At 43.0% G+C, this 13649-nt stretch overlaps 17 non-coding genes and 5 pseudogenes across 17 annotated transcripts; all 22 read left to right on the forward strand.

Moving 5' to 3' along the window:
- The first annotated feature begins 361 nt into the window (after positions 1-361).
- LOC136948564 (small nucleolar RNA U3) lies at positions 362-573 on the forward strand. Its single transcript, XR_010877353.1, has one exon. It is a non-coding gene; the product is annotated as a small nucleolar RNA U3 (small nucleolar RNA).
- A 404-nt stretch (positions 574-977) lies between these two features.
- LOC136948217 (small nucleolar RNA U3) lies at positions 978-1189 on the forward strand. The gene has a single exon (XR_010877095.1). It is a non-coding gene; the product is annotated as a small nucleolar RNA U3 (small nucleolar RNA).
- A 406-nt stretch (positions 1190-1595) lies between these two features.
- LOC136948543 (small nucleolar RNA U3) lies at positions 1596-1800 on the forward strand (annotated as a pseudogene).
- Positions 1801-2206: 406 nt separating this feature from the next.
- LOC136948179 (small nucleolar RNA U3) lies at positions 2207-2418 on the forward strand. The gene has a single exon (XR_010877060.1). It is a non-coding gene; the product is annotated as a small nucleolar RNA U3 (small nucleolar RNA).
- A 406-nt stretch (positions 2419-2824) lies between these two features.
- On the forward strand, positions 2825-3036 carry LOC136948282 (small nucleolar RNA U3). Its single transcript, XR_010877156.1, has one exon. It is a non-coding gene; the product is annotated as a small nucleolar RNA U3 (small nucleolar RNA).
- A 406-nt stretch (positions 3037-3442) lies between these two features.
- Positions 3443-3654, forward strand: LOC136948374 (small nucleolar RNA U3). Its single transcript, XR_010877243.1, has one exon. It is a non-coding gene; the product is annotated as a small nucleolar RNA U3 (small nucleolar RNA).
- Positions 3655-4060: 406 nt separating this feature from the next.
- LOC136948576 (small nucleolar RNA U3) lies at positions 4061-4272 on the forward strand. The gene has a single exon (XR_010877354.1). It is a non-coding gene; the product is annotated as a small nucleolar RNA U3 (small nucleolar RNA).
- Positions 4273-4676: 404 nt separating this feature from the next.
- LOC136948568 (small nucleolar RNA U3) lies at positions 4677-4833 on the forward strand (annotated as a pseudogene).
- A 406-nt stretch (positions 4834-5239) lies between these two features.
- On the forward strand, positions 5240-5451 carry LOC136948587 (small nucleolar RNA U3). The gene has a single exon (XR_010877357.1). It is a non-coding gene; the product is annotated as a small nucleolar RNA U3 (small nucleolar RNA).
- Positions 5452-5857: 406 nt separating this feature from the next.
- Positions 5858-6070, forward strand: LOC136948186 (small nucleolar RNA U3). The gene has a single exon (XR_010877066.1). It is a non-coding gene; the product is annotated as a small nucleolar RNA U3 (small nucleolar RNA).
- A 406-nt stretch (positions 6071-6476) lies between these two features.
- LOC136948522 (small nucleolar RNA U3) lies at positions 6477-6681 on the forward strand (annotated as a pseudogene).
- A 406-nt stretch (positions 6682-7087) lies between these two features.
- LOC136948313 (small nucleolar RNA U3) lies at positions 7088-7299 on the forward strand. The gene has a single exon (XR_010877185.1). It is a non-coding gene; the product is annotated as a small nucleolar RNA U3 (small nucleolar RNA).
- A 404-nt stretch (positions 7300-7703) lies between these two features.
- LOC136948283 (small nucleolar RNA U3) lies at positions 7704-7915 on the forward strand. Its single transcript, XR_010877157.1, has one exon. It is a non-coding gene; the product is annotated as a small nucleolar RNA U3 (small nucleolar RNA).
- Positions 7916-8321: 406 nt separating this feature from the next.
- LOC136948198 (small nucleolar RNA U3) lies at positions 8322-8533 on the forward strand. Its single transcript, XR_010877078.1, has one exon. It is a non-coding gene; the product is annotated as a small nucleolar RNA U3 (small nucleolar RNA).
- A 404-nt stretch (positions 8534-8937) lies between these two features.
- LOC136948241 (small nucleolar RNA U3) lies at positions 8938-9150 on the forward strand. Its single transcript, XR_010877118.1, has one exon. It is a non-coding gene; the product is annotated as a small nucleolar RNA U3 (small nucleolar RNA).
- A 406-nt stretch (positions 9151-9556) lies between these two features.
- On the forward strand, positions 9557-9768 carry LOC136948393 (small nucleolar RNA U3). The gene has a single exon (XR_010877260.1). It is a non-coding gene; the product is annotated as a small nucleolar RNA U3 (small nucleolar RNA).
- Positions 9769-10170: 402 nt separating this feature from the next.
- On the forward strand, positions 10171-10382 carry LOC136948294 (small nucleolar RNA U3). Its single transcript, XR_010877167.1, has one exon. It is a non-coding gene; the product is annotated as a small nucleolar RNA U3 (small nucleolar RNA).
- Positions 10383-10788: 406 nt separating this feature from the next.
- Positions 10789-10993, forward strand: LOC136948509 (small nucleolar RNA U3; annotated as a pseudogene).
- Positions 10994-11399: 406 nt separating this feature from the next.
- Positions 11400-11611, forward strand: LOC136948314 (small nucleolar RNA U3). Its single transcript, XR_010877186.1, has one exon. It is a non-coding gene; the product is annotated as a small nucleolar RNA U3 (small nucleolar RNA).
- A 404-nt stretch (positions 11612-12015) lies between these two features.
- Positions 12016-12227, forward strand: LOC136948284 (small nucleolar RNA U3). The gene has a single exon (XR_010877158.1). It is a non-coding gene; the product is annotated as a small nucleolar RNA U3 (small nucleolar RNA).
- A 406-nt stretch (positions 12228-12633) lies between these two features.
- On the forward strand, positions 12634-12845 carry LOC136948320 (small nucleolar RNA U3). Its single transcript, XR_010877192.1, has one exon. It is a non-coding gene; the product is annotated as a small nucleolar RNA U3 (small nucleolar RNA).
- A 404-nt stretch (positions 12846-13249) lies between these two features.
- On the forward strand, positions 13250-13454 carry LOC136948524 (small nucleolar RNA U3; annotated as a pseudogene).
- The last annotated feature ends 195 nt before the right edge of the window (positions 13455-13649 follow it).

Here is a 13649-nt window from a genome sequence, read left to right on the forward strand (position 1 = left end):
TCCGTCTCATGATGCGCTGGACTGTGCGATTTGCGACACTGCTGGGATGTGGAGGGATTGCAACAACGGCCTTGATGTTGATCAATACTTAGATCCGTGCCAAGTTTAGCTGAATATGGTTCTCTCTATGCAAGGAATCCACGGATACAAATGAACAACTTAGTTCTCTATGCAACGTTTTGTCATGTGGAAGATTTCAGAACTCTGCGTGAAATGTCTTTGACCAAGAGACACGTTCCACGTGTCGTAGCTTTAGCATAATTGATTGTTACAGGTGTCGACCATTCAATTGGCTTTGGAACCCAGTGGTGCGTATGCGCTCCTCGAGATATAAAGCCAGGTTGTTCCCAGTCCAACAACCAAGACTATACTTTCAGGGATCATTTCTATAGTTTGTTTTTGAGAAATGTGTTTCTAAGGAGTGGTCTCACTATCCATGATGAAGATGCAGATGTTCCTTTCTGAGCAGGAATCTGGTGGAAAGGTGTGGCTGTGTTCACTGTCCTACCACCATTGATGACTGTTCCAAGTTCTTGAATGGAACTTGGACGAAAGGATCATGTTCTGAGTGGATTTACATTGATTGTTCAAGCAAAGTCAGTCACAGTAATGTTTGCATCTGTCTCATGATGCGCTGGACTGTGTGATTTGCGACACTGCTGGGATGTGGAGGGATTGCAACAACGGCCTTGATGTTGATCAATACTTAGATCCGTGCCAAGTTTAGCTGAATTTGGTTCTCTCTATGGAAGGAATCCACGGATACAAATGAACAATTTGGTTCTCTATGCAATGTTTTGTCATGTGGAAGATTTCAGAACTCTGCGTTAAATGTCTGACCAAGAGACACATTCCACGTGTCGCAGCTTTAGCATAATTGATTGTTACAGGTGTCGACCATTCAATTGGCTTTGGAACCCAGTGGTGCGTATGCGCTCCTCGAGATATAAAGCCAGGTTGTTCCCAGTCCAACAACCAAGACTATACTTTCAGGGATCATTTCTATAGTTTGATTTTGAGAAATGTGTTTCTAAGGAGTGGTCTCACTATCCATGATGAAGATGCAGATGTTCCTTTCTGAGCAGGAGTCTGGTGGAAAGGTGTGGCTGTGTTCACTGTCCTACCACCATTGATGACTGTTCCAAGTTCTTGAATGGAACTTGGACGAAAGGATCATGTTCTGAGTGGATTTACATTGATTGTTCAAGCAAAGTCAGTCACAGTAATGTTTGCATCCGTCTCATGATGCGCTGGACTGTGCGATTTGCGACACTGCTGGGATGTGGAGGGATTGCAACAACGGCCTTGATGTTGATCAATACTTAGATCCGTGCCAAGTTTAGCTGAATTTGGTTCTCTCTATGCAAGGAATCCACGGATACAAATGAACAACTTAGTTCTCTATGCAAAAGTTTGTCATGTGGAAAATTTCAGAACTCTGCCTGAAATGTCTTTGACCAAGAGACACATTCCACGTGTCGCGGCTTAAGCATAATTGATTGTTACAGGTGTCGACCATTCAATTGGATTTGGAACCAGGTGGTGCGTATGTGCTCCTCAAGATATAAAGCCAGGTTGTTCCCAGTCCAACAACCAACACTATACTTTCAGGGATTATTTCTATAGTTTGTTTTTGAGAAATGTGTTTCTAAGGAGTGGTCTCACTATCCATGATGAAGATGCAGATGTTCCTTTCTGAGCAGGAATCTGGTGGAAAGGTGTGGCTGTGTTCACTGTCCTACCACTATTGATGACTATTCTTGAATGGAACTTGGACGAAAGGATCATGTTCTGAGTGGATTTACATTGATTGTTCAAGCAAAGTCAGTCACAGTAATGTTTGCATCTGTCTCATGATGCGCTGGACTGTGCTATTTACGACACTGCTGGGATGTGGGGGGAGTGCAACAACGGCCTTCATGTTGATCAATACTTAGATCCGTGCAAAGTTTAGCTGAATTTGGTTCTCTCTATGCAAGGAATCCACGGATACAAATGAACAATTTAGTTCTCTATGCAAAATTTTGTCATGTGGAAGATTTCAGAACTCTGCCTGAAATGTCTTTGACCAAGAGACACATTCCACGTGTCGCGGCTTTAGCATAATTGATTGTTACAGATGCCGACCGTTCAATTGGCTTTGGAACCCAGTGGTGCGTATGTGCTCCTCGAGATATAAAGCCAGGTTGTTCCCAGTCCAACAACCAAGACTATACTTTCAGGGATCATTTCTATAGTTTGTTTTTGTAAAATGTGTTTCTAAGGCGTGGTCTCGCTATCCATGATGAAGATGCAGATGTTCCTTTCTGAGCAGGAATCTGGTGGAAAGGTGTGGCTGTGTTCACTGTCCTACCACCATTGATGACTGTTCCAAGTTCTTGAATGGAACTTGGACGAAAGGATCATGTTCTGAGTGGATTTACATTGATTGTTCAAGCAAAGTCAGTCACAGTAATGTTTGCATCTGTCTCATGATGCGCTGGACTGTGCTATTTACGACACTGCTGGGATGTGGGGGGAGTGCAACAACAGCCTTCATGTTGATCAATACTTAGATCCGTGCAAAGTTTAGCTGAATTTGGTTCTCTCTATGCAAGGAATCCACGGATACAAATGAACAATTTAGTTCTCTATGCAAAATTTTGTCATGTGGAAGATTTCAGAACTCTGCCTGAAATGTCTTTGACCAAGAGACACATTCCACGTGTCGCGGCTTTAGCATAATTGATTGTTACAGATGCCGACCGTTCAATTGGCTTTGGAACCCAGTGGTGCGTATGTGCTCCTCGAGATATAAAGCCAGGTTGTTCCCAGTCCAACAACCAAGACTATACTTTCAGGGATCATTTCTATAGTTTGTTTTTGAGAAATGTGTTTCTAAGGAGTGGTCTCACTATCCATGATGAAGATGCAGATGTTCCTTTCTGAGCAGGAATCTGGTGGAAAGGTGTGGCTGTGTTCACTGTCCTACCACCATTGATGACTGTTCCAAGTTCTTGAATGGAACTTGGACGAAAGGATCATGTTCTGAGTAGATTTACATTGATTGTTCAAGCAAAGTCAGTCACAGTAATGTTTGCATCTGTCTCATGATGCGCTGGACTGTGCAATTGACGACACTGCTGGGATGTGGAGGGAGTGCAACAACGTTCTTGATGTTGATCAATACTTATATCCGTGCCAAGTTTAGCTGAATTTGGTTCTCTCTATGCAAGGAATCCACGGATACAAATGAACAACTTAGTTCTCTATGTAACGTTTTGTCATGTGGAAGATTTCAGAACTCTGCGTGAAATGTCTTTGACCAAGAGACACGTTCCACGTGTCGTAGCTTTAGCATAATTGATTGTTACAGGTGTCGACCATTCAATTGGCTTTGGAACCCAGTGGTGCGTATGCGCTCCTCGAGATATAAAGCCAGGTTGTTCCCAGTCCAACAACCAAGACTATACTTTCAGGGATCATTTCTATAGTTTGTTTTTGAGAAATGTGTTTCTAAGGAGTGGTCTCAGTATCCATGATGAAGATGCAGATGTTCCTTTCTGAGCAGGAATCTGGTGGAAAGGTGTGGCTGTGTTCACTGTCCTACCACCATTGATGACTGTTCCAAGTTCTTGAATGGAACTTGGACGAAAGGATCATGTTCTGAGTGGATTTACATTGATTGTTCAAGCAAAGTCAGTCACAGTAATGTTTGCATCTGTCTCATGATGCGCTGGACTGTGCGATTTGCGACACTGCTGGGATGTGGAGGGATTGCAACAACGGCCTTGATGTTGATCAATACTTAGATCCGTGCCAAGTTTAGCTGAATTTGGTTCTCTCTATGCAAGGAATCCACGGATACAAATGAACAACTTAGTTCTCTATGTAACGTTTTGTCATGTGGAAGATTTCAGAACTCTGCGTGAAATGTCTTTGACCAAGAGACACGTTCCACGTGTCGTAGCTTTAGCATAATTGATTGTTACAGGTGTCGACCATTCAATTGGCTATGGAACCCAGTGGTGCGTATGCGCTCCTCGAGATATAAAGCCAGGTTGTTCCCAGTCCAACAACCAAGACTATACTTTCAGGGATCATTTCTATAGTTTGTTTTTGAGAAATGTGTTTCTAAGGAGTGGTCTCACTATCCATGATGAAGATGCAGATGTTCCTTTCTGAGCAGGAATCTGGTGGAAAGGTGTGGCTGTGTTCACTGTCCTACCACCATTGATGACTGTTCCAAGTTCTTGAATGGAACTTGGACGAAAGGATCATGTTCTGAGTGGATTTACATTGATTGTTCAAGCAAAGTCAGTCACAGTAATGTTTGCATCTGTCTCATGATGCGCTGGACTGTGCGATTTGCGACACTGCTGGGATGTGGAGGGATTGCAACAACGGCCTTGATGTTGATCAATACTTAGATCCGTGCCAAGTTTAGCTGAATTTGGTTCTCTCTATGGAAGGAATCCACGGATACAAATGAACAATTTGGTTCTCTATGCAATGTTTTGTCATGTGGAAGATTTCAGAACTCTGCGTGAAATGTCTGACCAAGAGACACATTCCACGTGTCGCAGCTTTAGCATAATTGATTGTTACAGGTGTCGACCATTCAATTGGCTTTGGAACCCAGTGGTGCGTATGCGCTCCTCGAGATATAAAGCCAGGTTGTTCCCAGTCCAACAACCAAGACTATACTTTCAGGGATCATTTCTATAGTTTGTTTTTGAGAAATGTGTTTCTAAGGAGTGGTCTCACTATCCATGATGAAGATGCAAATGTTCCTTACTGAGCAGGAATCTGATGGAAAGGTGTGGCTGTGTTCACTGTCCTATTCTGAGTGGATTTACATTGATTGTTCAAGCAAAGTCAGTCACAGTAATGTTTGCATCTGTCTCATGATGCGCTGGACTGTGCGATTTGCGACACTGCTGGGATGTGGAGGGATTGCAACAACGGCCTTGATGTTGATCAATACTTAGATCCGTGCCAAGTTTAGCTGAATTTGGTTCTCTCTATGCAAGGAATCCACGGATACAAATGAACAACTTAGTTCTCTATGTAACGTTTTGTCATGTGGAAGATTTCAGAACTCTGCGTGAAATGTCTTTGACCAAGAGACACGTTCCACGTGTCGTAGCTTTAGCATAATTGATTGTTACAGGTGTCGACCATTCAATTGGCTTTGGAACCCAGTGGTGCGTATGCGCTCCTCGAGATATAAAGCCAGGTTGTTCCCAGTCCAACAACCAAGACTATACTTTCAGGGATCATTTCTATAGTTTGTTTTTGAGAAATGTGTTTCTAAGGAGTGGTCTCACTATCCATGATGAAGATGCAGATGTTCCTTTCTGAGCAGGAATCTGGTGGAAAGGTGTGGCTGTGTTCACTGTCCTACCACCATTGATGACTGTTCCAAGTTCTTGAATGGAACTTGGACGAAAGGATCATGTTCTGAGTGGATTTACATTGATTGTTCAAGCAAAGTCAGTCACAGTAATGTTTGCATCTGTCTCATGATGCGCTGGACTGTGCGATTTGCGACACTGCTGGGATGTGGAGGGATTGCAACAACGGCCTTGATGTTGATCAATACTTAGATCCGTGCCAAGTTTAGCTGAATTTGGTTCTCTCTATGCAAGGAATCCACGGATACAAATGAACAACTTAGTTCTCTATGCAAAGTTTTGTCATGTGGAAGATTTCAGAACTCTGCCTGAAATGTCTTTGACCAAGAGACACATTCCACGTGTCGCGGCTTTAGCATAATTGATTGTTACAGATGTCGACCGTTCAATTGGCTTTGGAACCCAGTGGTGCGTATGTGCTCCTCAAGATATAAAGCCAGGTTGTTCCCAGTCCAACAACCAAGACTATACTTTCAGGGATCATTTCTATAGTTTGTTTTTTGAGAAATGTGTTTCTAAGGAGTGGTCTCACTATCCATGATGAAGATGCAGATGTTCCTTTCTGAGCAGGAGTCTGGTGGAAAGGTGTGGCTGTGTTCACTGTCCTACCACCATTGATGACTGTTCCAAGTTCTTGAATGGAACTTGGACGAAAGGATCGTGTTCTGAGTGGATTTACATTGATTGTTCAAGCAAAGTCAGTCACAGTAATGTTTGCATCCGTCTCATGATGCGCTGGACTGTGCGATTTGCGACACTGCTGGGATGTGGAGGGATTGCAACAACGGCCTTGATGTTGATCAATACTTAGATCCGTGCCAAGTTTAGCTGAATTTGGTTCTCTCTATGCAAGGAATCCACGGATACAAATGAACAATTTAGTTCTCTATGCAAAATTTTGTCATGTGGAAGATTTCAGAACTCTGCCTGAAATGTCTTTGACCAAGAGACACATTCCACGTGTCGCGGCTTTAGCATAATTGATTGTTACAGATGCCGACCGTTCAATTGGCTTTGGAACCCAGTGGTGCGTATGTGCTCCTCGAGATATAAAGCCAGGTTGTTCCCAGTCCAACAACCAAGACTATACTTTCAGGGATTATTTCTATAGTTTGTTTTTGAGAAATGTGTTTCTAAGGAGTGGTCTCACTATCCATGATGAAGATGCAGATGTTCCTTTCTGAGCAGGAATCTGGTGGAAAGGTGTGGCTGTGTTCACTGTCCTACCACTATTGATGACTATTCTTGAATGGAACTTGGACGAAAGGATCATGTTCTGAGTGGATTTACATTGATTGTTCAAGCAAAGTCAGTCACAGTAATGTTTGCATCTGTCTCATGATGCGCTGGACTGTGCTATTTACGACACTGCTGGGATGTGGAGGGAGTGCAACAACGGCCTTCATGTTGATCAATACTTAGATCCGTGCAAAGTTTAGCTGAATTTGGTTCTCTCTATGCAAGGAATCCACGGATACAAATGAACAATTTAGTTCTCTATGCAAAATTTTGTCATGTGGAAGATTTCAGAACTCTGCCTGAAATGTCTTTGACCAAGAGACACATTCCACGTGTCGCGGCATTAGCATAATTGATTGTTACAGATGCCGACCGTTCAATTGGCTTTGGAACCCAGTGGTGCGTATGTGCTCCTCGAGATATAAAGCCAGGTTGTTCCCAGTCCAACAACCAAGACTATACTTTCAGGGATCATTTCTATAGTTTGTTTTTGTAAAATGTGTTTCTAAGGCGTGGTCTCGCTATCCATGATGAAGATGCAGATGTTCCTTTCTGAGCAGGAATCTGGTGGAAAGGTGTGGCTGTGTTCACTGTCCTACCACCATTGATGACTGTTCCAAGTTCTTGAATGGAATTTGGACGAAAGGATAATGTTCTGAGTGGATTTACATTGATTGTTCAAGCAAAGTCAGTCACAGTAATGTTTGCATCTGTCTCATGATGCGCTGGACTGTGCAATTGACGACACTGCTGGGATGTGGAGGGAGTGCAACAACGGCCTTGATGTTGATCAATACTTACATCCGTGCCAAGTTTAGCTGAATTTGGTTCTCTCTATGCAAGGAATCCACGGATACAAATGAACAACTTAGTTCTCTATGTAACGTTTTGTCATGTGGAAGATTTCAGAACTCTGCGCGAAATGTCTGACCAAGAGACACATTTCACGTGTCGCAGCTTTAGCATAATTGATTGTTACAGGTGTCGACCATTCAATTGGCTTTGGAACCCAGTGGTGCGTATGTGCTCCTCGAGATATAAAGCCAGGTTGTTCCCAGTCCAGCAACCAAGACTATACTTTCAGGGATCATTTCTATAGTTTGTTTTTGAGAAATGTGTTTCTAAGGAGTGGTCTCACTATCCATGATGAAGATGCAGATGTTCCTTTCTGAGCAGGAATCTGGTGGAAAGGTGTGGCTGTGTTCACTGTCCTACCACCATTGATGACTGTTCCAAGTTCTTGAATGGAACTTGGACGAAAGGATCATGTTCTGAGTAGATTTACATTGATTGTTCAAGCAAAGTCAGTCACAGTAATGTTTGCATCTGTCTCATGATGCGCTGGACTGTGCGATTTGCGACACTGCTGGGATGTGGAGGGATTGCAACAACGGCCTTGATGTTGATTAATACTTAGATCCGTGCCAAGTTTAGCTGAATATGGTTCTCTCTATGCAAGGAATCCACGGATACAAATGAACAACTTAGTTCTCTATGTAACGTTTTGTCATGTGGAAGATTTCAGAACTCTGCGTGAAATGTCTTTGACCAAGAGACACGTTCCACGTGTCGTAGTTTTAGCATAATTGATTGTTACAGGTGTCGACCATTCAATTGGCTTTGGAACCCAGTGGTGCGTATGCGCTCCTCGAGATATAAAGCCAGGTTGTTCCCAGTCCAACAACCAAGACTATACTTTCAGGGATCATTTCTATAGTTTGTTTTTGAGAAATGTGTTTCTAAGGAGTGGTCTCACTATCCATGATGAAGATGCAGATGTTCCTTTCTGAGCAGGAATCTGGTGGAAAGTTGTGGCTGTGTTCACTGTCCTACCACCATTGATGACTGTTCCAAGTTCTTGAATGGAACTTGGACGAAAGGATCATGTTCTGAGTGGATTTACATTGATTGTTCAAGCAAAGTCAGTCACAGTAATGTTTGCATCTGTCTCATGATGCGCTGGACTGTGCGATTTGCGACACTGCTGGGATGTGGAGGGATTGCAACAACGGCCTTGATGTTGATCAATACTTAGATCCGTGCCAAGTTTAGCTGAATTTGGTTCTCTCTATGGAAGGAATCCACGGATACAAATGAACAATTTGGTTCTCTATGCAATGTTTTGTCATGTGGAAGATTTCAGAACTCTGCGTGAAATGTCTGACCAAGAGACACATTCCACGTGTCGCAGCTTTAGCATAATTGATTGTTACAGGTGTCGACCATTCAATTGGCTTTGGAACCCAGTGGTGCGTATGCGCTCCTCGAGATATAAAGCCAGGTTGTTCCCAGTCCAACAACCAAGATTATACTTTCAGGGATCATTTCTATAGTTTGTTTTTTGAGAAATGAGTTTATAAGGAATGGTCTCACTATCCATGATGAAGATGCAGATGTTCCTTTCTGAGCAGGAGTCTGGTGGAAAGGTGTGGCTGTGTTCACTGTCCTACCACCATTGATGACTGTTCCAAGTTCTTGAATGGAACATGGACGAAAGGATCGTGTTCTGAGTGGATTTACATTGATTGTTCAAGCAAAGTCAGTCACAGTAATGTTTGCATCCGTCTCATGATGCGCTGGACTGTGCGATTTGCGACACTGCTGGGATGTGGAGGGATTGCAACAACGGCCTTGATGTTGATCAATACTTAGATCCGTGCCAAGTTTAGCTGAATTTGGTTCTCTCTATGCAAGGAATCCACGGATACAAATGAACAACTTAGTTCTCTATGCAAAATTTTGTCATGTGGAAGATTTCAGAACTCTGCCTGAAATGTCTTTGACCAAGAGACACATTCCACGTGTCGCGGCTTTAGCATAATTGATTGTTACAGATGCCGACCGTTCAATTGGCTTTGGAACCCAGTGGTGCGTATGTGCTCCTCGAGATATAAAGCCAGGTTGTTCCCAGTCCAACAACCAAGACTATACTTTCAGGGATCATTTCTATAGTTTGTTTTTGTAAAATGTGTTTCTAAGGCGTGGTCTCGCTATCCATGATGAGAATGCAGATGTTCTTTTCTGAGCAGGAATCTGGTGGAAAGGTGTGGCTGTGTTCACTGTCCTACCACCATTGATGACTTTTCCAAGTTCTTGAATGGAACTTGGACGAAAGGATCATGTTCTGAGTGGATTTACATTGATTGTTCAAGCAAAGTCAGTCACAGTAATGTTTGCATCTGTCTCATGATGCGCTGGACTGTGCAATTGACGACACTGCTGGGATGTAGGGAGTGCAACAACGGCCTTGATGTTGATCAATACTTACATCCGTGCCAAGTTTAGCTGAATTTGGTTCTCTCTATGCAAGGAATCCACGGATACAAATGAACAACTTAGTTCTCTATGTAACGTTTTGTCATGTGGAAGATTTCAGAACTCTGCGCGAAATGTCTGACCAAGAGACACATTCCACGTGTCGCAGCTTTAGCATAATTGATTGTTACAGGTGTCGACCATTCAATTGGCTTTGGAACCCAGTGGTGCGTATGCGCTCCTCGAGATAAAAAGCCAGGTTGTTCCCAGTCCAACAACCAAGAATATACTTTCAGGGATCATTTCTATAGTTTGTTTTTGAGAAATGTGTTTCTAAGGAGTGGTCTCACTATCCATGATGAAGATGCAGATGTTCCTTTGTGAGCAGGAATCTGGTGGAAAGGTGTGGCTGTGTTCACTGTCCTACCACCATTGATGACTGTTCCAAGTTCTTGAATGGAACTTGGACGAAAGGATCATGTTCTGAGTGGATTTACATTGATTGTTCAAGCAAAGTCAGTCACAGTAATGTTTGCATCTGTCTCATGATGCGCTGGACTGTGCGATTTGCGACACTGCTGGGATGTGGAGGGATTGCAACAACGGCCTTGATGTTGATCAATACTTAGATCCGTGCCAAGTTTAGCTGAATTTGGTTCTCTCTATGCAAGGAATCCACGGATACAAATGAACAACTTAGTTCTCTATGTAACGTTTTGTCATGTGGAAGATTTCAGAACTCTGCGTGAAATGTCTTTGACCAAGAGACACGTTCCACGTGTCGTAGCTTTAGCATAATTGATTGTTACAGGTGTCGACCATTCAATTGGCTATGGAACCCAGTGGTGCGTATGCGCTCCTCGAGATATAAAGCCAGGTTGTTCCCAGTCCAACAACCAAGACTATACTTTCAGGGATCATTTCTATAGTTTGATTTTGAGAAATGTGTTTCTAAGGAGTGGTCTCACTATCCATGATGAAGATGCAGATGTTCCTTTCTGAGCAGGAGTCTGGTGGAAAGGTGTGGCTGTGTTCACTGTCCTACCACTATTGATGACTATTCTTGAATGGAACTTGGACGAAAGGATCATGTTCTGAGTGGATTTACATTGATTGTTCAAGCAAAGTCAGTCACAGTAATGTTTGCATCTGTCTCATGATGCGCTGGACTGTGCTATTTACGACACTGCTGGGATGTGGAGGGAGTGCAACAACGGCCTTCATGTTGATCAATACTTAGATCCGTGCAAAGTTTAGCTGAATTTGGTTCTCTCTATGCAAGGAATCCACGGATACAAATGAACAATTTAGTTCTCTATGCAAAATGTTGTCATGTGGAAGATTTCAGAACTCTGCCTGAAATGTCTTTGACCAAGAGACACATTCCACGTGTCGCGGCTTTAGCATAATTGATTGTTACAGATGCCGACCGTTCAATTGGCTTTGGAACCCAGTGGTGCGTATGTGCTCCTCGAGATATAAAGCCAGGTTGTTCCCAGTCCAACAACCAAGACTATACTTTCAGGGATCATTTCTATAGTTTGTTTTTGTAAAATGTGTTTCTAAGGCGTGGTCTCGCTATCCATGATGAAGATGCAGATGTTCCTTTCTGAGCAGGAATCTGGTGGAAAGGTGTGGCTGTGTTCACTGTCCTACCACCATTGATGACTGTTCCAAGTTCTTGAATGGAATTTGGACGAAAGGATAATGTTCTGAGTGGATTTACATTGATTGTTCAAGCAAAGTCAGTCACAGTAATGTTTGCATCTGTCTCATGATGCGCTGGACTGTGCAATTGACGACACTGCTGGGATGTGGAGGGAGTGCAACAACGGCCTTGATGTTGATCAATACTTACATCCGTGCCAAGTTTAGCTGAATTTGGTTCTCTCTATGCAAGGAATCCACGGATACAAATGAACAACTTAGTTCTCTATGTAACGTTTTGTCATGTGGAAGATTTCAGAACTCTGCGCGAAATGTCTGACCAAGAGACACATTTCACGTGTCGCAGCTTTAGCATAATTGATTGTTACAGGTGTCGACCATTCAATTGGCTTTGGAACCCAGTGGTGCGTATGTGCTCCTCGAGATATAAAGCCAGGTTGTTCCCAGTCCAACAACCAAGACTATACTTTCAGGGATCATTTCTATAGTTTGTTTTTGAGAAATGTGTTTCTAAGGAGTGGTCTCACTATCCATGATGAAGATGCAGATGTTCCTTTCTGAGCAGGAATCTGGTGGAAAGGTGTGGCTGTGTTCACTGTCCTACCACCATTGATGACTGTTCCAAGTTCTTGAATGGAACTTGGACGAAAGGATCATGTTCTGAGTAGATTTACATTGATTGTTCAAGCAAAGTCAGTCACAGTAATGTTTGCATCTGTCTCATGATGCGCTGGACTGTGCGATTTGCGACACTGCTGGGATGTGGAGGGATTGCAACAACGGCCTTGATGTTGATTAATACTTAGATCCGTGCCAAGTTTAGCTGAATATGGTTCTCTCTATGCAAGGAATCCACGGATACAAATGAACAACTTAGTTCTCTATGTAACGTTTTGTCATGTGGAAGATTTCAGAACTCTGCGTGAAATGTCTTTGACCAAGAGACACGTTCCACGTGTCGTAGCTTTAGAATAATTGATTGTTACAGGTGTCGACCATTCAATTGGCTTTGGAACCCAGTGGTGCGTATGCGCTCCTCGAGATATAAAGCCAGGTTGTTCCCAGTCCAACAACCAAGACTATACTCTCAGGGATAATTTCTATAGTTTGTTTTTGAGAAATGTGTTTCTAAGGAGTGGTCTCACTATCCATGATGAAGATGCAGATGTTCCTTTCTGAGCAGGAATCTGGTGGAAAGGTGTGGCTGTGTTCACTGTCCTACCACCATTGATGACTGTTCCAAGTTCTTGAATGGAACTTGGACGAAAGGATCATGTTCTGAGTGGATTTACATTGATTGTTCAAGCAAAGTCAGTCACAGTAATGTTTGCATCTGTCTCATGATGCGCTGGACTGTGCGATTTGCGACACTGCTGGGATGTGGAGGGATTGCAACAACGGCCTTGATGTTGATCAATACTTAGATCCGTGCCAAGTTTAGCTGAATTTGGTTCTCTCTATGGAAGGAATCCACGGATACAAATGAACAATTTGGTTCTCTATGCAATGTTTTGTCATGTGGAAGATTTCAGAACTCTGCGTGAAATGTCTGACCAAGAGACACATTCCACGTGTCGCAGCTTTAGCATAATTGATTGTTACAGGTGTCGACCATTCAATTGGCTTTGGAACCCAGTGGTGCGTATGCGCTCCTCGAGATATAAAGCCAGGTTGTTCCCAGTCCAACAACCAAGACTATACTTTCAGGGATTATTTCTATAGTTTGTTTTTGAGAAATGTGTTTCTAAGGAGTGGTCTCGCTATCCATGATGAAGATGCAGATGTTCCTTTCTGAGCAGGAATCTGGTGGAAAGGTGTGGCTGTGTTCACTGTCCTACCACTATTGATGACTATTCTTGAATGGAACTTGGACGAAAGGATCATGTTCTGAGTGGATTTACATTGATTGTTCAAGCAAAGTCAGTCACAGTAATGTTTGCATCTGTCTCATGATGCGCTGGACTGTGCAATTGACGACACTGCTGGGATGTGGAGGGAGTGCAACAACGGCCTTGATGTTGATCAATACTTACATCCGTGCCAAGTTTAGCTGAATTTGGTTCTCTCTATGCAAGGAATCCACGGATACAA

Source organism: Osmerus mordax, chromosome 8 (genome assembly GCF_038355195.1).
Source record: "Osmerus mordax isolate fOsmMor3 chromosome 8, fOsmMor3.pri, whole genome shotgun sequence".
In the NCBI taxonomy this organism is placed as follows: Eukaryota; Metazoa; Chordata; class Actinopteri; order Osmeriformes; family Osmeridae; genus Osmerus; species Osmerus mordax.